The following is a 22,575-nucleotide window of genomic DNA, read 5'->3' as shown; positions in this document are numbered from 1 at the left end:
AACGGAGCCATATGGCGATATGGATCATCCATACAGATGGATATAACAGACGTTCCTCAAAATTTGTGACATAAAGATTAGCCACACTGGGGGCCATGGCTGTACCCATGGCTACCCCGTGCGTTTGGAGATAAAACTCCCCACGCACTTCAAAAAAGTTCTTTTGTAACACCAAGGTGGCCAATTGCATGAGGAAAGCTTTGGTTATACGATGGTGAGGCCCCGTAGATAGATGATGTTCAACAATCTTTAAGGCTTCAGTCTGAGGTATATTGCTATATAAAGCTTCCAAATCCATGGTTACCAGAAGATCGGACTGCTGCACCTGGATAATATCAATTCTATTGAGAAAGTTGGTGGTGTCCAATACAAAAGACCGTGCTTGAGCAACCTGGGGTTTCAAAAAATGGTCAACCATTTTAGACAAGGGTTCGAGGATAGTACCCCGGAGCGACACAATGGGTCTACCCGGGGGGTCGTTGAGAGTTTTATGAATTTTGGGTACAGTGTAAAAGTGGGGGTTGCGGCTGGGGGCCTGGGATAAATATTTGGCCTCAGATTTGGTGATAATGTTATTCTGCAGTGCCTCCTGCACCACAACTGCAATCTCCTGACGCAGAGCGGGGGAGGGATCCCCATCAAGTTTACTATACCAGTCTGCGTTGGAGATATGCGCATCCACCTGAGCATTGTACTGGGTCAAAGATTGAACGACCACAGCTCCGCCCTTATCAGCGGGTTTGATATCCAAGTCAGGGGTATCTCTAAGGGACTCCAGAGCAAGCTGTTGCACCCTGGTCATATTGACAAAATGATGACCAGGAGGAACCTGTCCAAGCTGATCAATATCACGTAATATCAAATCACGGAATACTTTGATGTGAGCATCCATGGGCCCCGGGGGGGTCCAATGAGATTTGACCCTGAATAAAGAATCATCCCGGGTACCCACCTGAGAAGAGAAAAACAGCTTGATCTGGAGACCCCTCACAAACCGAGCCATATCCCTGTGTGCTGTAAACAGATCCAACCCAGTAGTGGGAACAAAAGACAGACCCTTCTCCAGCACTTGAGTCTGTGCATCGGAGAGGGCGACCCCAGATATGTTGACCACTAAGGACCCCTCGCTGCTTGCGAACGAGTTACTGGAAGGTTGTATGTTTGGGCTGTATTGCGGTCTGGATAACCCCTGCGGCCCCGAGACTGTCTCCTTGGGCCTCGCCTGGATCCTCGGCCTAAAAAACGCCCTGACCCCATATACAAATTACGTCCACTGGAATCACTAGAGGACGAACCATCATCTGATGGATATGTAGAAACCTGTGGTATCACCACAGAAGACCCCTGAGGCTGCATCCAGGAGTATACATACCCCGACGCATAATCCTCAGCGTCCCTGTGAAATTTCTTAACCTTGCCCTGCTTAATTTTATTACGATACTGGTCATGTGCTGCCTGCAGATCAGGCAAACACTGGGCAAACAAAGGTGCTGAATTGGGGTCAGAAGTTAGTTTAGTCTGTATCTCCGTGCTGTGATCGGTGATTTCATGAGAGACCTCCTGAATGGTGTCAATCAATAACACCATCAGGTCCAGGTGTAGGGTCATGAAATAGTTAACTGTTGTTTAAAATATTGCTCTGGCCTACATAGCTAAAAACAGTGTATAATCTATTGACTGCATCTGCCTGAAATGTATGTCCTTGCCCTACCACATTGTAAGCTGAATAGATAAGAGTTTGAGCCATGATGTGCCCTGCCCTTCTGTACATGTAGCCTTTAGACCTGTAAGATTTAGATAAGCAGAGAAATGAGCTAGTTTCCTATAGGACTATAAGTTGTATCCCTGAGCCTATCATAAGTGCTGGCTTAGGACCAATAATAATTGTAGAAAGTTATAGAAGTAACAAATGAAAATTGTAGTTTTTGCATATATTAGTTTGCGAAAAGGGCATAAAAGTCCATGTATTTCCTGTTTCTGACACTCTAGTAGGCAGGCTATTAACTGCACTAGAGTCCCGGCATGCTGTGAATAAAACTTGTATTTTCTTCACGCCTCTGACTTTGTGTATCCAAGTGACCTTTCATTTGGCTTCCGAACAGGGACTTGAAGGTCTCTTGACCACTGGTTACTCGATTGGTCACTTGTTTCTGGTCCTACGGCTGATATGTCTGCTTAGCCGGCTGCCTTCCTTTTGGGGGGTTGGCAGACCTCAGGACGTTGGACCTCTTCAACTGACTTATCTAGTCTCAGTTTAAAGTACAAGAATCTGTATCTGTATCTGTATCTGTACCTGGAGTGGCCACTATCTGGTAAGTGGGGATTGATCATCCCTATCCTGTCTCTCGTCTCCTGCCTAGTAAGCCACGTGATCTGTCGCTGAAAAGTTGTGGGAAAGGGATTCTAGGAACTGTTATTTTCTGGTTGAGTAACTGAACTGAAATCTGTTGTGTTTTGTGTGTTTGAGAGTGTCTGAGACGTCCTTGAGGACGAAGCGAGTGTGGACCTGTTAGTACTGCGTTTCCCTAGCCCGGAGACGGGCGGGGCCAGGAATACAGGGAAGTGTTTTTGTCCTCCATTGCACAATGGGGGGATGTCTGTCTACCTGTGGGGATCCCTTGATATGTTAGCTAATTTTAAAAAAGGAATTTGTCTTTGATTATATTTAACAAATCAACCCTTATTTGTCTGTGCCAGTTAGAATGGCTGATATTTGGTGTGGGCTGGCCCCCTCTGGCTCCCTGGAAGAGGTCATAACCCGTCAAGTTTTTATGCATTCGTTTGCTGTCGGTTCCTCTTCCAGTCAGCCTATTTTGCATTCCAATTGGAAAATCCTTCACCGTCCTTGCTTCAGACCTTGCCAAATTCTTCCCTTCATCTGATTCCCAAGTCCTGCAGTATCCCGGGTTTTTTTATGAGTTCTGTCTGTCCAAATGTATTAGTGAAGTTTAAACTGTCAGTTGTTCACAGCATGAGAGGAGAGTACTTTTCCTTTTGTGCTGATAAGGGCCATGAAGTGTGTAGCACTTCCAATGTGGTTTCTCCTGAAACAGATAAGTGGTTTTGCATTTGAAGTTTTTGGCTATGTTATAAAATGTATATGCATATTCAGAAATGCATATAAACGAAAAATATGATTTCTGGAACTTATATTCCATGCTAAAAAGAAGTTCTTTGTCCAAATTTAGTAGTTATTTGTCTAAATTTAAAGTTCTGAAAAGGACTACATCTGTAATTTGATCTCTTTGATCTTTAAGCAACTCTCTCTCCTTTGTGAAATTCTGTAGGAAGGGGGAGTAAGTCTCTACTGAGACCCATGTTGATTGTAAAAAAAAAAAAATTAAAAATGAACAATGTTTAAACTTGTGAGTACAGTAAAACTTTGGTTTGGGAGCATAATTTGTTCCAGAAGTATGCTTGTATTCCAGGGCACTAGTGTACAAAAATATACATACTTGTATTGCAAGCCCTTGCTCGTTTGGAACAGTCACTGCATTCCTGCAGCGTCATATAGAGAGGAACCATTGGCTCAGTTGTGAAAATGTGATGCTTCTATACTGTATGTATGTGTATTGCAAGACGTTACTGGTATAGCAAGTTAAAATTTAATCATTGCTTGTCTTATAGAACACTTGCAAACCAAGTTATTTGCAATCCAAAGTTTTACTGTATATTCCAATCTTTGTTTTGTATTTCTGTATATAAAAATTGTAAGTTTACTTATAACAATGTAATTTTTAGGAATGCTTTTGTATTGAAGTAAATATTTTTGCCAGTCAGCTGATAGTGAAGGGACTGCTGCTTTAGAGAGCGCTTGTGTCAGACTACCTTGCTTAGTGGGTGGATCTAGAACTGCATTTAGCTTAATTTTATAAGTCAGCTCTTTGGGGTAGGAACCTGATATAGAATAGGGATTGAGAACAATTCTTATGTGTTAGTACACATCTTAAGTTCAATTATTTTGTACCTTCTCTAATCTTTTGTAAACCACATAGCTCTTCACGGTATTACGGTATATAAACTGTTATTATTATTTATCTGAGTCTTTCAGATAGTGGGTCTGCCTTTTAAATTTTCCTGTGACCATATTTACATTGATTTCAAGTATGCCTTCCTCGTGTCACCTACCTTGGCTTTCAAATCTCCAAGGGTACCAGGTCCCTTCCTACACCGAGGTCTAGGCTGTCTGTAGTCTCCCTGTCCCTGATAACTGCAAGGCTCTGAGCACCTTTCTCAGTATTGCAGGATACTGTCCCATCTGGATCCCTGATTTCTCTACTATTGCTCGTCCTCTGTATGATTCCACCAAAGGCGCTGACTCAGCCCCTTTTGTCTGGACCCAACTTCAGGAGCGGTCTTTTCGCTGCCTCCAAAAACTTCTGACTCAGGCCCCTGCCTTCTGGCCCTTCTGCCCAAGAAGCTGAGCTTTATGCCCTCACTTTTGCCCTGCGCCACTCTGCCTCTCAGTCTTGCAATATATATATACTGACTCCAAATATGCTTTCCTTAACTTGCATTCCCATAGGGCCATCTGGAAACATCGAGGTTTCTTTATAGCCTCCGGCCGCCTGATCCATCATGCTCCCCTCATTCTTGACCTTCTTGAGGCCGTACAACTACCCTCATGTGTTTCTGTTATGCACTGCCATGCTTACAGACGCGTGATGGACCTTGTCTCTCGTGGCAATGCCCTTGCCGACCACACAGCCCGAGCTGCCAGTCTCTGCCCCCTCTTTCGGCTCCTCTGTATACAATCATTCCTTTTCTGGATTCCCTTACACCCCAGTACGCTTCTCAGGAACAGACTTGGGCATGCATTATTTTGGGCCAGTCTGTCCTGAAAGGGGGGTGGATACAAAATGCGCCAATTCAAGTGCCAATCCAGACCCACACACTGATACTTCAAACGCAAGCACAGCGGGTACCCTCATATTCATTCCTCAACACCTGGCCCTCACAATTGTCAAAAGATGCCATGATCTGGCACACTCTGGAGAACCCGCTATGAAAATTGACTCTCAAGAGACATTTCTTTATCAATCACCTTGATCAGCTAGTCCGGAATATGGTCCGACAGTGTGTTGTCGGTTCTAGAATAAAATTCCCAATCAGATGACTGCCACCTCTTGGATACCAACCTATTGGAACATATCCAATGCAGGTTCTGTCTGTAGATTTTACCCACATGCCCATTTCCCGTTCCCTCAGTCACTTCCTAGTCTTCACAGACACCCTGACTAGATGGGTCAAAGCCTTCCTTACTTGCACTGAACGCGCCAGGGAAGTAACCAAACACCTCCTGAATAATTCCATGCCTTGATCTCCTTGTTTTTATAGGCAATGACAATGGCCCTGCTTTCATTGCCGATGTTGTCCAACAAATTGCTCAGGCCCTCCAAATTGAATAGAAATTATATGCTGCTTACCATCCTGAGAGCTCTGGTCAGGTCGAAAGAATAAACAGAACTCTTAAGACCCTTCTCACAAAATGAATTGAAGAAACTAATCTGTCCTGACCTGTCCTGCTGCCTTCTGTTCTTTTTCAGATTAGATGCATCCCATCTAAGCCCCATTTGAGCTCATGTCTGGCCGGCCACCACCCATTGTGAACCCAGATCCTGGTTCCTTTGCTACTTTGGGATCAGATATCCTCCAGAGTCAGGTCCAGTCTTTAGCTAAAGCCCTTTAAGAGCTCCACAAATGGGTCCTGGAAAGGGCCCCACTATCGATAGCTACACAAGTCCATGGGTATGTCCCTGTAAATACAGTATGGCTAAAACTTGGAAGTCAGACCCCCTGAAACCTAGGTGGATAGGTCCTTTTACTGTCCTAATTTCTTCTCTTACAGTTGTCAAGGTGTCCGGACATGAAACTTGGTTCCACTACAACACGGATCTTCAGCTGAAGCTTTCTAAGACCTCAAAAGTTCTGAATATTTACCACTGTACTTAGCAGGTGTTCTGAATATAATTCTTTATAAGTGTTTGAGTTTAATTGACTGCCTGTGGTTCACACTGCCTTTAGCAAGTGTCTTGAGTATAACTGTTTGAAGTTTTCTAAGTTGTGCCTGAAAGAAAAATGAGCTTCCTATGCTAGTATATATAGATATGATATTTGTGTTGCCCTCACTTATGTTTCTTTCTTCTGTATTTTGTACTTAACAAGTGCAGCCCCTTTGCCTGATGTTTGTTTGCATGAAGGAGTTAAGTACAGAAAGTGTCAAACGTTTGAGGGTATTTTCTGTTTCCAACCTACTGGTGATGAAGTTTAAAAGTGGGCGGAAATCTGCATTGATGATGTTGAGGGTCCACTTATCAACTAGACTCTTATTGTAGACCCCACTCGCCCGGTGTCTTTGTATTGTGATACATGTGTGCTATTTGATGTTTCTCAAGGTCATGGTACTACCCCTAATTCAGTTTTGTGTGGCTCCCTAGATTGACAGCGTTATTATACCAAATGTGCTAAGTATATAGGTCTGTATAACCTGATGCCTTTAAGAACTGCCCCTATGAGGAAACCTTCACTAATGGTGGAGCCTGTCCTTTATGAGAAAGAATACCCCATCTGCCTCCCTTACTATAGGTCCTAGCTCCGGCCCCTTGTGTACTACAGGCTACTGTAATCCCATGGTTTTCACTATCACTGACCCATATAACTGGAATGCCAATGTCCAAGTCCAGAAGGCCAGAGACTGCATGGCATTGTATATTGATGGTAAAAGGTGAGACTCAGGTACTGATGTATATGTCCGAATTGTATCCCACTCATGTGCTCCTGTCTATCACTCTGTGGTGTTTCCCCAGTCTTATGAAATTATGAAAGTAGATACTAATATCCTGTAATCACTAGAAATCTGTTTATATAGTTTGCTGAAACTATAGGTCAGACTCTTAATGTTAGCAATTATTTTGTATGAGGAGGGACTGGTATGGGAGAACAGTGGCTATGGGAGGCAAAGCAGCTGGACATGTTAAACCTGACTTCACAGACCCTCACTTTTACGTCAGGTCCACGACCTTCACGATGGGCCTTGTGAACCTCCATTGTTGCTTCCCACTGTCTTCAGCGCCCTTCAGACACTGCTTAATGGAACTTCCTATGAATTATGGTCAGCTCCTGATAGTTGTTACTGGCTCTGTGATCCGTTTGCCTACTCTTGGTTGCCTGCTTAATGGACTGGTACATGTGTGTTTTGCATGATCCGTCCCAGCTTCTTCCTGTTACCGCTGGCCGATGGTGAACACCTGGGAGCCCCTGTATTCAACACCAGAGGTCGCCAAAAGCAGTCTACTTCCACCAATTCCCTTAAAATAGGTGAATGGGGTGATGACTGGCCTGCAGAACGGATCATTGCTGCTTATGAACCTGCCACATGGGCCGAGGATGACACCTGGGGCTATCGGACCCCAATCTATATGCTGAACTGCATTATTTGTCTACAAGCTATATTCAAACTGATAACTAATGAGACCACCTGAGCTTCGAATGCTAAAATGCACACTGCTATTTATCAGAATCGTCTAGCTTTGGACTATTTACTAGCTGCTGTGCCTGTGATAAATTCAACCTCTCCAACTGCTGCCTTGAACTTGAGTAAAGTGATTGAGAACGATGTGGATCGTATCGCCAAACTGGCTCATGTTCCTGACCAGACCTGGCGTGATCTTACTGCAGACTGGATCTCTGGTACCTTCAGCTCCTGATTGCCCTCTGGTTCAGCATTGAAGATCATCTTGCTGGTTGCTGCCCTGTCTTCTCTGCTCCTTTGCTGCCTGCCCTGTATGGTCCCCATAGCCATAAAGCTGCTCCACTGAACTATGGACTCTGCTGTCAACCGTTCCACTGCTGCATTGGCCCTCTCCCAGTATCGTCCCTTACCCACTGGGAACCCCGACTTTCCTGACCCCTAACTTTATTTTGTCAGGCTTGGCTCCTTAGGTACGCCAGCCTGAAAGGGGGGAATGTAGGGTCAAAATGTAGGGTCATGAAATAGTTAACTGTTGTTTAAAATATTGCTCTGGCCTACATAGCTAAAAACAGTGTATAATCTATTGACTGCATCTGCCTGAAATGTATGTCCTTGCCCTACCACATTGTAAGCTGAATAGATAAGAGTTTGAGCCATGATGTGCCCTGCCCTTCTGTACATGTAGCCTTTAGACCTGTAAGATTTAGATAAGCAGAGAAATGAGCTAGTTTCCTATAGGACTATAAGTTGTATCCCTGAGCCTATCATAAGTGCTGGCTTAGGACCAATAATAATTGTAGAAAGTTATAGAAGTAACAAATGAAAATTGTAGTTTTTGCATATATTAGTTTGCGAAAAGGGCATAAAAGTCCATGTATTTCCTGTTTCTGACACTCTAGTAGGCAGGCTATTAACTGCACTAGAGTCCCGGCATGCTGTGAATAAAACTTGTATTTTCTTCACGCCTCTGACTTTGTGTATCCAAGTGACCTTTCACAGGGAACACTTATTAAGAATTGCAGCCCATTTGTGTAAAAAAGAGTCCCTATTGGTGAACATACCAGGGGGTTTGTGCACCCTCAAGCCCCGAGGTATATAATGATTTTTAATATACTCCACCAATGACATGCTATGCAAGTCTAACCTAATCAATTCCCTCTGTAAACTACACCACGTGTTTTTATTAGAAACAAAATCCGGCACATATACATTCACATCAAGATCCTCCTGAAAAAGGGAGGTCTTGGTCGTGCATGACGTCACCTGATCCGCAGAAAAGCACAGAGTGCGCTGCCACTCGGGCAACTCCATGGAGTGAGACAAAATAGTCAACAACAACACACTCCTAATTTGCCAAACAAATCCTAAACTAGAAAAAACAAGGAAGGCAACCAAGTCACATCAAGGTCTGTGAGGGGGAAGCTCAAAGTACCCCACTGTGCTGACTTTGGTCACTGTTTTACTGACCTATCCTGGTTCGTGCTTGAGCAAGTCCCTTGGGATTTTAGGGGGGATCGACAGGCTCACCTGAATCTCAGGGAACAATATTGGATTTTTCAATTACAATCTGTTCAGCCGAATGGCCTTAACGAAAGTGTGGAATGGAATACCATTGTTTAATAGGGTTTTTGGCTCCCTTTGGATAGTGGATTTTGGATGCAGTGTGTGATGTGCTTGCGTGTGTGGGGGGGGTGGGGACTCTTTTTGATTGCGGTGCTCTTATTGGTGGGTGTTTCTTTTTCCCTCCCCTTTTCCCTCCCTCTTCTCCTTCTCTTTTCTGTGGTGCTGATTGTGTTGAGTGCTGGCACTGTATGATTGGTTGGTTCGTGTATGATGTCACCTGTGGATCTGTTTTAGCCGGTGTGCTCTCCCTCCCGGGCACCCCGCCCTCCAGCCTTCCTCTCTGCTTGTGTTCTGTTGGAGTTCAAATAAAAGAACTGTCTTCTCATTCAAATTGGTAACCAAACTTCAGGATTGCAACCGTCACGTTTGAAAGTCACTCAGAGGTATAGAGTTCTTCAAGAACTCTATACCTCTGAGTGACTTTCAAACGTGACGGTTGCAATCCTGAAGTTTGGTTACCAATTTGAATGAGAAGACAGTTCTTTTATTTGAACTCTAATATTTTTCTGACTTCCACTAATATTTAACTATTAGTACCCCAGTGACATTATAAAGAAATTGTGTTCTGTTGGAGGCCAGGTTCCTGAAGAAGGGCTCCTCCCGAAACCAGCGCGGTTGAACCTCTCCTCCTGGCGCGGTTTTTCCGTTTGTGTGACAGTTTTGGATAAGTATTGTTTCTTTTGGACATGTTTTTCACTTTTTGGTATGGTTTTTTACTTTGTTTGTGATTTTGCGTGAGTTTTTTGAGGGGGTTTGGCTGGCAGGGTTTGTGTGGGGGTCGCTCAGGTTGCTTGTGTTGAGTTTCATTTACTCACTTTGATTGTTGATTGGTTTGATTTCTGCACACACAGGGCGCTCGATGATGGTGTGCGGGTGGAGGCTTATGGCCTTGGCCCAGAAGTGAAGTGTCGGAGCTGTGCTCCTATCACTGAGGGTTCACACTGAGAGCGCCCTATAACATCATATAATGTGACATGTTCTTTGACATATTACACTATATTTGGTTTGCAAGTTGTGAGCCAAGTTAGGCACTTTGAGCTTCCCCCTCACAGACCTTGATGTGACTTGGTTGCCTTCCTTGTTTTTTCTAGTTTAGGATTTGTTTGGCAAATTAGGAGTGTGTTGTTGTTGACATCTTAGGTACTAACATGAAGCTGTGCTTGGAGGTCACATTGTTTCACAAGATGTGTGATGATTGCTCATGACTGTGATGGTAGTCAAAAATCATGTTGGCCTGATTTGTACCCAAATTATGCTTCAAAATCTCTTGCAAGTAATCCCCCGCAGAAATAAGGAATGGCCAACAATCCACACTACTTCCCCCTAAGAAAAAGAGACTAAAGACAAACACACCAAAGCAAAGAGATAACTGCTACTGAGGCACAGCCACTGCCCCCTAGGAATCCATGAGGCTCGAAAGCAGGGAAAGACAGAACAATTGCTCCTGAGGCAGAAGCCAATGCCTTCTAAGCAACCAGAAGTCTCAAAACAGGAATGAAACCGCTCTGCCCTCTCATACCAAAAGATGTCATTGGTGCGTAATAGACTATGTAATGTCTCTGTCCCCCGATCAGAGAGACAACACCAAGACAGTGATCTATAGACATGGAGACAGTGATCAGTGATCCATAGACATGGAGACCGCTCCCACAAAGCACACCAGCAACTGATCCTTTCGAGCACTGCCCCCAGCTCCTACATAGGAAATGGGCTCCCCTAAAGATGAGCCAGCATGTCTCATTCCATACCGTGATTAGGCAATGGGGCACCTAAGATGCCGTACTCCACACCTAACTCTAGGCCAGTGTTTTTCAACCTTTTTTGGGCAAAGGCACACTTGTTTCATGAAAAAAATCACGAGGCACACCACTAGAAAAAGTTAAAAAATTTAACTGTGCCTATATTGACTATATATAAATATATAGGAATCAAATAAACACAAAGAAAGTATTTTATAATGCTGCCACCGCCACTGGGGAATAGGCTGCCACTGCCGCCATCGGGAACAGGCCGGCACCGAGTTCTCCCTGCTTCTCTTCCCCGCAGGGCCGACCATCTCTCGCCACCCGTCATCAATTCTAACGTCGGAGAGGACGTTCTAGGCCAGCCAGGCAGCGATTGGCTGGCCCAGAACGTCCTCTCCGACGTCAGAATTGACGCGAGTGGCGAGAGTTGGCCGGCCCCACAGGGAAAAGCAGGGAGAACTTGGCGCCGGCCTGTTCCCGATGGCGGCGGTGGCACTCAAGTGGCTAAAGAGCCGCAGTTTGCCGGCCTAGGGACAACACTGGAGGGTGGCCAGCTGTGCACCCCCTTGGGACGTAAACCCGGGGTGGGGCAGACCGCCCCCCCCACCCTGGTATGCCACTATCTGTACCTCACTCCCTCCCTATGACCAAAAATTCTCCTTTCTTCTATTCCCCGTGTACACAACCATCTCTTTCCCTCCCTTCCTCTCTCCAAAGTCCATGCCTTCTGTGTCCAAACACTCATTCCCTCCCCCACCTCAGCATCTCTTTCCCTCCCTTCCTCTCTCCCAAGTCCATTTCTTCTGTGTCCAAAAACGCATTCCCTCCCCCACCTCAGCATCTCTTTCCCTCTCTTCCTCTCTCCCAAGTCCATTTCTTCTGTGTCCAAAAATGCATTCCCTCCCCCACCTCAGCATCTCTTTCCCTCCCTTCCTCTCTCCCAAGTCCATTTCTTCTGTGTCCAAAAACGCATTCCCTCCCCCACCTCAGCATCTCTTTCCCTCTCTTCCTCTCTCCCAAGTTCATGCCTTGTGTCCAAAACGCACTCCCTCCCCCCTTTTGTGTTCCATGTTTGCCTCCCAGCCCATCTTTGCAACTTTCTCAGCAAAACGAAGCTCAAGCCGCGAGGCTTGTCTTCTGCTTCCTGCCTGCCCTGCCGCGTACAAATATCTGAACGGAAATATTCTCCGACCTCAGCGCTGACGTCGGAGGGCAGGCTTTGCTTAAGCCCTCCCTCCGACGCAAGCGCTGACATCGGGGAACGCTTGCGATCGGCTATATGTTAGCTGCAGGGCAGGCAGGAACAGAAGACGAGCCTCGCGGCTCGAGATGTATTGAACTCCGCGGGTCCCCCGTCCAGCTCTCTCCTGTCCACGTGGGGCGGACCGCCCCTCTCCCTAGACTGGTGGTACTGCCCTGATGGCGGCCCTGATCGTACGGCACACCAGGCAACATCTCGCGGCACACTAGTGTGCCGCGGAACAGCGGTTGAAAAACACTGCTCTAGGCAAACTGTTGTAAGTGGTCATACTCCCTGCAGGTATACTAGTGACTGTGGAAAAGGGAGATTTAGCAACCTATATGGCCTACTAAAGTTGGTGAATGATGCTAAAGTGTTACAATGTAGCCGACACCAAGTCTAAGATAGACCTAATGATAAACAGAAGAAACAGAAGAAATTGAGGTCCCTAGGAACTGTCAAACAGAAGGAAATGGTCCTAGTATGGGACGATGGATATGATTCAGGTTACTTCTAGAAAAGAGGAAGCTAATTAATAGTTATAGCACTCCTGCCAGACAATTCGTAGCTGTGCACCAGACAAGACGTGTCCCCCATAGCAGCTCCACCAGCTGACCATCCTCATGCCTGTCGAAATAGGTGAGCCAAAGGAAATTACCTGATAGACAAGAAAATGCATCCTCTATGGACTAGATAAGGATTCGTGGAGAAAAGAAACCTTGAAAAGCAAGCACTGTTAAGAAAATATGAAGTATGCTACAAATGTTGCTCCCCATCCAATCACTCATCCTAGGACTGAATGCAGTGTGCAACAGTGACCCATGCTTAACATCTTGCAAGAGCAAGCCAAACCTCCCAAGAACCCCTGCCTCAAAGTACAGCCACTACAGGGGAGATGAAGGAGGAGCAAGTGTCACCACCATGGTGAAGGCCTCAGGAAGGTTGTTGCACCCAAGGTCTGAATAAAGCACTCAATCTCCAGCAAGGGCAGGATTCCTAGGCTTGCCTAACATCCTACCACCTGTGGGGAAGGAGAAGGAAATTGAGCAAATTATATGGTAAAACCATAGATGGCTATGTGGAAGAGATCTACCACCCGGATTGAAAGTAATCAGGGAAAGAATTCCAACCCTATCTTACACCTCCAGCCCCATCTTCAACCACCAACGGAACATCAGCCGCCAACATATCCTAAAGCCCCTATCCTGCCTTGAAATTAACTGACCCACAAGAAAATTTCCAGTGAGAAAAGAAAGTATCACAGGTGAACCGGGTGTTTCAACACCAAGTTCAGCAACACAAGGAACGATATCTTATAGAGATTGTCAAGCTGGAATCGCACACGTAGGTGGAACTATGAGAATGGATGCTGGAGGGATGATCCCAAATGGTCCAGAAACATATTGAAGGCAGTGGCGTACCTAGCATATGTTATGATAAACACTTTCAAAAAGAGTGTGATAAAGTCCAATATAATAAAACAGACACTGCATAGACCAGATCACTACAACATGAAGGAAAAAGCCTCAGAAAAGGCCCTCCCACCTCACCAAAACGGCTTAAAGAGGCAGTCGAGCGGTCACCTCACTGATGGTACACCGATCAGCAGGATAAGTGGACATTTATTCCTCTATCTTTAATGTTTATTGGCATGTACAGCACAGCATAAGACACGAACATATATTGAAGGTTTTTTGCCAGTGAGGTGACCGCTCGACTGCCTCTTTAAGCCGTTTTGGTGAGGTGGGAGGGCCTTTTCTGAGGCTTTTTCCTTCATGTTGAAAAAAAAGATATCTGGGTTTTCCAGTTAGAGTACCTAGCATATGTGACACCCGGGGCCCATCATTTTTTGGCACCCCCCCATCTGTACAAAAAACATGATTTTTAGTAACAAGCCACGTCACACATGAGTACCTAGGAAAAGGCAGCATCTTACATATTGCAGTGAGCAGTACATCAATACACCCATTGTAAAACTAAACAAGCCAGACTAGTACAGATCAATCCTACACCGTCAATCCTAACAGAAAACCATGTCTTTCGAACACTCAGAACACAGAAAACACCTTCGCCTAGTATGGAATATGTCATCACAAACTAACCCCTCCCCCTTTTACAAAACTGTAGTGTGAATTTTAGCCACGGTGGTAAAAGCTCCAACACTCATAGAATTCTGAGCATCAGAGCTGCTACCACCATGGCTGGCGCTAAAAAATGCTCCACAGTTTTGTAAAAGGGGGGATAAAATTGAAATACATAGACAAAGGTTAAATTGAACCAGCAAGAAGCTGGACTCTGCATACAATGCAACACCACAGAAACAGTGACACAGGTCTCCTAAAGCAATAAATAAATAGAAAATTTTTTTTCTACCTTTGTCTTCTCTGGTTCTGCTTTCCTCATCGTCTTGTTACTCTCTTCCTTCCATCCACTGTCCCTCTTCTCTCTGCATCTTCCATTTGCTCTGTTACTATGCCTCTCCCTTTCTCCCTCCTTCCAAATTGGTCTGGTACCCATCTTCTTCCCTCCGCTCCTCCCATAGTTTAGCATCTCTGTCTTCTTCCCTGCCAGTGTCTTCTCCCAACTCTCTCTTCCCCATTTTCCTGCAGCATCTTCTCCCCACTCTTTGTTCCTCATTTCCCTTAAGCATCTTCTCCCCACTCTGTTCCCCATTTCCATTCAGCATCTTCTTCCCACTCTGTCTTCCCCATGTGCTTTCAGCGTACTTCTCCCCCCTCTGTCTTCCCCATATGCTTTCAGCGTCCTTCTCCCCCCTCTGTTTTACCCTGTTTTCCTCTCCACCTCTCCTTTTCTTCCTTTCTCCCTCTCTGCCCCTTACCTTTGTGGCGCTTTCTCCCCCCCCCGGCCCGGACAACAGGCCCAGTCCGACAAACCTCTCTGTCCTGAGGCCAGTGTTGTCTAAACTGCCTTCTTACAGCAGCCAGAGCATTGTGGTTGCATCTGGCTGCTGTAAAGGTTGTCTCTGATGCAACTTCTGGTTGCATCAGAGATGACCTTTATGGCAGAAACACGCAACTTCAATGCTTTAGCTCAGGGGTGCCCACACTTTTTGGGCTTGCGAGCTACATTTAAAATGACCAAGTCAAAAATGATCTATCAACAATAAAATTTAAATAAAAAACACAAAGCACATTGTACGCTGAGAAAATGTTAATAATCATTCCTATTCTGGGGTTTTTCAAAGAGGTCAAGGCAGTGCAAAATAAAGAGCAGATATAAATTCAGACACATTTTGATCACTAAATTTAAAATAAAATCATTTTTTCTACCTTGTTGTGTGATGATTTCATGAGTCTCTGGTTGCACTTTCTTCTTCTGACTGTGCATCCAATCTTTCTTCCCCCACCTTTCCTTCCTCCCTCCCGTGGTCTGACATCTTTCTCCTTTCCTTCCTCCCTCCCGTGGTCTGGCATCTCTATCAGCCCCTTCCCTTGCTTCCCTTGGATGTCTGGCATCTTTTCTCCCCATCCCCGCATTCCAGCATCTCTCTTACCCTCCCCATGCTATTCCTCCCCCCCCCCCCCGGCAGGATCCAGTGCTTGCTCATTGTTCTTCCCAGCAGCACTGCTGCAACTCTTCGGGCCACCGGCAGCATGAATGAAGTAAACATGCTGCCTTCAGTGACCCAGTTCTGACCTCCTTTTTTTTTCAGTGACACATTTGTTTGCCCTTCTAAAGCTGCCGCCACCCCAAGCTCGTCTTCCCTGCGTTGGGCCGACCATCCTTCCTCTCCCCGACGTCAATTCTACCGTCGGAGAAGAAGTTCCGCCCAGCTAGGCAGGATTGGCTGGCCCAAACTTCCTCTCCGATGGCAGAATTGACGTCGGGGAGAGGCAGGCTGATCGGCCCGGTAGAGTTTTCCGGACCTGGCACCCCCCTAAGGCTGCACCCAGGGCGGACTTCCCCCCCCCCTCCTTAGTACGCCACTGATTGAAGGCAAACCAGACCGATGCCAAATGAAGAGCCATCTATGTTAACAGAATAAGTCAAAGGATAACATAGGGGAAATTGAACTGGACACCCGAAGTTGAACTGTTCAACTGATGCTGAAGAAGGGTCATATGTTAACCGACTACTTAACAGATTACCGGTAGAGTTTGTCCTGAAGCCAGTCGTCTGATGTTGATGGCATTCTAATTAAATGCATTAACTCAAAAGGTGGTGTGCCCCAAGTATAGGAGGGGACATGGCCCACCAACTAGTGAGATCACTAGTATAACATTCATTAGGCATTCTGTATAACAATTACAGAACGGGTGCATTAATTGCACTCACCAGCAAACATTGCTCACAATTGTGCGATGACCTCTAATAAACCATAGATTGAACAATCAATACCAGAGGTTTGGGCTGGTTTCAGATACAGGAATGGGAAGAAGAAACATTCTTCTGTCTGCGGGGATCACAATAAACTGTAGCACATTGGAAAAGTCTCTAAATCATAATCCAATACAGGACCTCTATGGGGATCAAGCCAATGCATCATGAACAGGCTGTGGCGACCTGAATGGTTCCGAATCCATGTGGCGTCAGGCAAGGATGCATCAATTCACCTTGCCAGTGCCATCTTACGTGAAGCCAGCTTCAGAAGCAAATTGGGAAGAAGAGAATTCTGGGTTCAAATTGGTGTTGGAATATAAATAACCTGTGCTATGTATATGCTCACCAGCAGCCCGAAAATTATGCCATATCTGCTGAGAAAGCCAAAACAGAATGTCATAACAAGGAATTGACACTTAGCCTGCATGTGACAAAGTGTCAGAAACACCTCTGTCCCCTGTGCTCCCATGCCAATGAGGCCTGGATTTTGAACAGAGGACACACTGAACCGATCTCCATGTGTAGGTCTCCAAACCCCGCTCAGGTCATCAACCTTAATAACATTACCCAACTGGACTTCCTTACCAAAACTATCTACCTCAGTAACCTTGCCAAAGATGGACTTCCTTAGCAAAGATGGACTTACTCATTCCTTTACCTCCATGGCAATCAATTATTTTGTCTGCATTAAGTCAATGTATACCAAATATCAATCAGTCAATGTATCTTCTATATCAAAAGATTTTCTCTCTCTATTTTTTTGGGCATCAGACATGCCAGTTGTTCGCCCCAATTTTTGGCGATACAACCATCTTAGTGGCTATGGCTGTGGCTTCTTCATTCGCCCACTTGCTGAAAACTTTTAACGTTTTTATGTTTTTTAGGTTTTTTATATAAACTTAAAAAACATAAAAACGTTAAAAGTTTTCAGCAAGTGGGCGAATGAAGAAGCCACAGCCATAGCCACTAAGATGGTTGTATCGCCAAAAATTGGGGCGAACAACTGGCATGTCTGATGCCCCAAAAAATAGAGAGAGAAAATCTTTTGATATAGAAGATACATTGACTGATTGATATTTGGTATATTACACTGGCCAATGTAGAAGTATTGACTGGCACATTTACTTTAAGTCAATGTATGGCATAGTAAGCTGCATTTACTCATTAATATACATCCACCTTAAGTCAGTGCATGGCATAATTAATTCCATGACTATCCCAGATTGAGCTAATTAATGAACCTGTGGCAATTAAAATACAATACGTGACCATTAAGTTTCCAAGTTTTAATAAAATTTGATGGATTGCTTAATTGTAATTCAAAGCGATGAACAAATCTAAAAACATGTAGTACATTTCTCAGTGCGGGAAGATGACATTATTAACATAAGTCAGACAATAAAACAAAACAAATCCAACAGGAAAATGGGGAAGGAACTACAATATTTGACAGTAAAGGAGACAAATAGGGGTAAAATAATAAGGGGGGGAAGAACACGTATAGGTCCTGTAAAAATTAAAATAGTAATAAAATTCCAAAAGAAAAATTAGCAATTAAAGCATCTCTAAAAAAATACATTTCAATTTGCTTTTGAATCTATCTATAGGTAATTAATTTCCATCATTTCAGCAGGCAAGACTTGCTTAATCCATGACTCTGCCCTTATAAGTGCATACTAATATCTGCCTGATATATATATATATATATATTTATATATATATATAGTTGTTGTTTTTTTGACCAAGAGCTCGAATCTTTTAACAAATAGGAGCTGCCATCAATGTAGCTACCAGCTAGAGTATGAGTAAAACATATTAAATTTATATTTAAATTTATCTATGATAATTAAATGACTAGCCATAACCTAGTAGCATGGGTTAACTGATTCGATTCTGCACATACCACATCAAATTATTCTCTAATAACCAAGAGATTCCATCTTTTAGCTCACTTTACATCAGCATAATTGCTGAATAGTGTACCCCGTAAACCATCAAGCCTAATGAATATCATAAGCCTTACAACTGCACCATGTGCCCAAGAATGTGAGCCGTGCAGCATACTCTGAACCAAAACATGTAGCTGCAGAGCCCTCACAGAGAAGCCTGCCAACACCTTATAGCAACATGATGGCAGATAAAAGGCAAATGGCCCATCCAGTCGGCCCATCACTGTAATCATTATCTCTTCCTCTCTCTAGGAGATCCCACACAATCTCCACCACCTCCATAGAAACATGATGGCAGAGAGAACATTAATTTTATTCTTTGTTTCCAGTTTTCTTTGTTTTCAGTTATCACATCTTTAGATTCTGAAATAAACCTTCATATTTTCATAGCTCTCAGCTGGAATTTATTGTCTTACACACTGCAGGAATTAATTATCAGGATGATGCATACATATAGTACTGCATTCCACCCGGATCTAGTCTAGCCATCCGTTTAAACCCTTACCTCCTCTTTAAGGATCCTATGCGGTCCCAGGCAGGCCAACTTCGCTCATGGCAAGAACTCCTCCCTCTCACTCTGCTATGAGTGCCAGCCCTATACATATATCTGTCTTATTATTCCCTCTGTAATTCCCCCACCCAGGGCAGGATTAACCAATAGGCCAAGTAGGCATGTGCCTAGGGCCCGAAATGATCAGGGGGGCCCAAAGAAGGAAGGCATCAACATTGTTTTTTCCAAACGGCGATGGGCCCCTCCAGCATCGATCGGCAATGCGGCCCCCCCCCAATCGGCAACGCGGGCCCCCCCCCCATCGACGGAAAGTAAGACAAGCAAGCAATGCGGGTATGAAAGGCAACGGGAACTGTAATTGTGCAAGCGGTGCTGTTTGCCCAAAGCTTCCCTCTGACGCAGCTTCCTGTTTCCACCTGGGCGCATGGTGGGGTGGGGCAGGGGGCCCAGTGTACTTGTGTGCCTAGGGGCCCTCGACGAATTAATCCTGCCCTGCCCCCACCTGAGCACAGGATCGTGAGCTCTTTAAACAGGGTCTGTCCCCTTTGTGTTTTTTTTATTACAGCAAGACGTATGTCTAGTAGCTATAGAAATAATTATTATTAGTAGAAGTTAAATTCCGTATACCATCCTCTTATTGCTTGATTCTCAGTCCTTTGAGGTCTAATTACATCTGCCTCACCGCCGGCGCAGGCCTTGTCCATTCCCAGTGCACCAAAAATGCTCTCTGCCACCGGCAAGGCCACCCAACCTATTTGCTGTGCCACTCACTCTGCTCCTGCGTTCTTAATGGATATAGGGCCGCCCCCAAACAGCTGCCACATGCCCCGCCAGATGGCTGTGCTCCCAGACACTGCATAGCACCACTTGACCCACAGTGCTGGTCCGGACGGCCGTGCCCTTTCCTGAACTGTGGTGCCACTCTTGTCTGGATGGCAGCGTGTACACCCAATGCTTCCATGCATTGCACTCATGTTCACTGCCACCGCCAGCACACACCCCCCCCCCTCTCAAGTTGGCTGCCTCACAGAGCATGCACTCTGCCCTATTTCTAATGCGAGACACCACCACCGGGAGGGAGAAAACTCAGCCACAGCACCAAACAGCATGATCGGCCTTCTAAAGGGACACCCCCTCTACTGCCTACCTGAATGCCTCATTCTTCTTGCTGACGGCGCCGGTCCCATAGTTGAGCTCTGCAATGCCGCCACACCCATCTGACACTGAAGCTCAGTACAGGCAAGCACGGGCAAGCAGGCATCGGGGTGTCCTTTTCCTCCCGGCGCGCCGCTAAAAAGATGGTGCGCTGGGAGAGTCCTGATTTAATTACCCGCTGCTCATCATGTCCCTACCCATTTCTTCCCCTATTGGCTCCTGTTCTGCCTGCCCTGGCCCGTGAGGCCCCCCCTTTTGTGGCAGGCCTCGCGAGTTGCTCCATCCTGCCTCTTTCTCCCTCTTTTACTAACGCATAGTGTGCGTTTTAGCGCCAGCAGTGGCGGTAACTTCTCCGACGCTCACAGAATTCCTATAAGCGTCAGAGCAGTTATCGCCACTGCCAGCGCTGAAACCCGCGCTACGCGTTAGTAAAAGAGGGGGTTTATTTAATTTGCAATATACAATGATTAGCACCATGATACAGAAGATGTTTCAACATTGTCTCAAAATACACAATTCTCTTTGTTACTCCATCCTAAAGACTGAGCTCCTCTGTTTTTCTCTCCCTGGGAACATACCCAGTGTTGTTCTTAAGCTTGGCCAATGTACAGTTCCTGTGAAAGGCTGGGCATGATTCCTTTTGATCTAATTTGGAAAGAAAAGTGCATGGCAAGGGAGTGATAAGGAGAATGCTAAGCAACATTAGACACATCCTTTGATAAATGGTGGTTGGCTCCTCAATTAGCACTGACAAGGAGTTATTAGCTACAGAAGTAAACACTACACATGGGAGATAAGAACTGACAGGAGATCAGCAGACAATACCATTCAACTACTCGCCAATCCTTGAAACCTAAACTGTGGTTTGTTATAATAAATTGAATTAACCCTATTGAATGTGCACCACCTTACCTTCAGGAAGGCGTGGGATAGGCATGTGGGATCTCTTAGAGAGAGGAATAGATAATGGTTACTGTGGATGGGCAAACAGGATGGGCCATTTGGCCTTTATCTGCCATCATGTTTCTATGTTACCAATCTACCACAATCTTTTTGATGACCAATGGCTGCAGTGAAATGGAAAAAGTTTACTCTTAATTTTTGTTCCCCCGACCTTGAAAAAGAAATGCGAAACGCGTCGGGAAGGGGAACTGATGATAAAAGATAAAAAGATAAGTTATTCTAATTTATAACAAAAAGTTTTATAAAAAAAGATGAATAATTCTAATATAAAGATGGAATGATGAGGAGTACCACATAATATCACCAATTCTATTATGAAAAGGTGGATTCTGAATGTCCATTGATAAAGCATTAGTCCATTCAACAGTATTTGATTGAGTGTGTAGTTTAAGTGGGGAGAGATCTATGTTACCAAGCCATGTACTTAATTGGCAAAAAGAAAGTTATTGGACTATGCACAGCTCTACTGATACCCTGAAGTTTGGACTTTCAGATATTTCATATGCAAATATATCTTATAAATATTCATTAGATACTGTGGAAATGAGACTGATTAGGTGTGCCTCCAGGAAAATGCCATAAGGTGATTTCTTGGTGCTTTATGATGTGCTAAAATGTCTTTTGGGTGACATTTGCATTAGCACCGCTCTGCTTTGACTTCTTTCTTTCCATCCTTTGCTGTCTCAAAACTGCAGCTCCACATTTCCTTCTCAGTCTTCAACAGCCTTCATATCCCCTTTACTCTTTTCATTTTCTCCCCTTTCCCATATCTGCTAATGAAACTGGTTTCAGAAAAATGCCAGATGGTAGTTAGCATTAGTAACATCATTTCTTCCCTTGGCTGATTTTCTTTTCTTTTCTAGGAGACAAAAACAAGATCCAATCATTCCTCCTCTTTAGCAACTGCTCCCTAAGGAATGTATGTACATTGGACAGCAATGGCTAGTCCTTATCAGAGTTGCAGATAATAATAATTTTATTCTTATATACCGCCAAAGCCATGATACTTCGAGGCGGTTTACAACAAGATGTGCTGGACAATCAGCGAAATGGTCACAATATAAAGCCATCGAATACAAGCCATGAAAGTTCGAGGCGGTTTACAAGAGGTGCTGGACAGTCAGCGAAGTGGTCACAATGGTGACGGGACTAAATCGTGCGAGACAACGGCGCACCGACATCTGAGCGCAGACAACTGAGTGCAAGGTTGACGGCGCGCCGGAGAAAAGCACTATTTTAAAGGGCTCCGACGGGGGTGTGGGGGGGGAACCCCCCCACTTTACTTAACAGACATTGCGCTGGCGTTGTGGGGGGTTTGGGGGGTTGTAACCCCCCACATTATACTTAAAACTGAACTTTTTCCCTAAAAAACAGGCAAAAAGTTTGGTTTCAAGTATAATGAGGGGGGTTACAACCCCCCAAACCCCCCACAACGCCAGCGCGATGTCTGTTAAGTAAAATAGGGGGGTTCCCCACCAACACCCCCTGTCAGAACCCTTTAAAATAGTGCTTTTCTTCAGCGCGCCGTCAACCTTGCGCTCAGTTGTCTGCGCTCAGTTGTCGGCGCGCCGTTGTCT

Source organism: Geotrypetes seraphini, chromosome 11 (genome assembly GCF_902459505.1).
Source record: "Geotrypetes seraphini chromosome 11, aGeoSer1.1, whole genome shotgun sequence".
Taxonomy (NCBI): domain Eukaryota; kingdom Metazoa; phylum Chordata; class Amphibia; order Gymnophiona; family Dermophiidae; genus Geotrypetes; species Geotrypetes seraphini.
Note: the sequence above shows the minus strand (reverse complement) of the source record.